Genomic DNA, 346 nt, shown 5'->3' with positions numbered 1-346 from the left:
GGTTTGAACCCTTCTGTTGTGATGAGCAATTCCTGGTAACAACATTTATCGACTTCTTGTTTTCAGCGGGGTTGATTCTTTTCTGTGCCCTGCTCCTCAGGTTGCCTGTCTCCCAGCCGTTCCTCTTTCCGAACTCATTCCCTTTTCTCTCTTCCATCCTTAATCTTCCCACCCCTTCCTCTCATCTGAGCCTGACCCTTCTCTCTTCTTGCCCCTCCTTCCAGCCGGTCCCTCCCCCTGCTCTGGATCTGCTGGCTGTGGGATTTTTTTCTCATGCTCGCTGGCAGATGTGACAGCTTTTGGAACTGTATCATCTAGGAACAGCTATATCTGGAGTTGAAAAATC

The sequence above is a fragment of the Pterocles gutturalis genome, unplaced genomic scaffold (genome assembly GCF_000699245.1).
Source record: "Pterocles gutturalis isolate BGI_N339 unplaced genomic scaffold, ASM69924v1 scaffold3001, whole genome shotgun sequence".
NCBI classification, from domain to species: domain Eukaryota; kingdom Metazoa; phylum Chordata; class Aves; order Pterocliformes; family Pteroclidae; genus Pterocles; species Pterocles gutturalis.
This window is presented reverse-complemented; position numbering follows the sequence as displayed.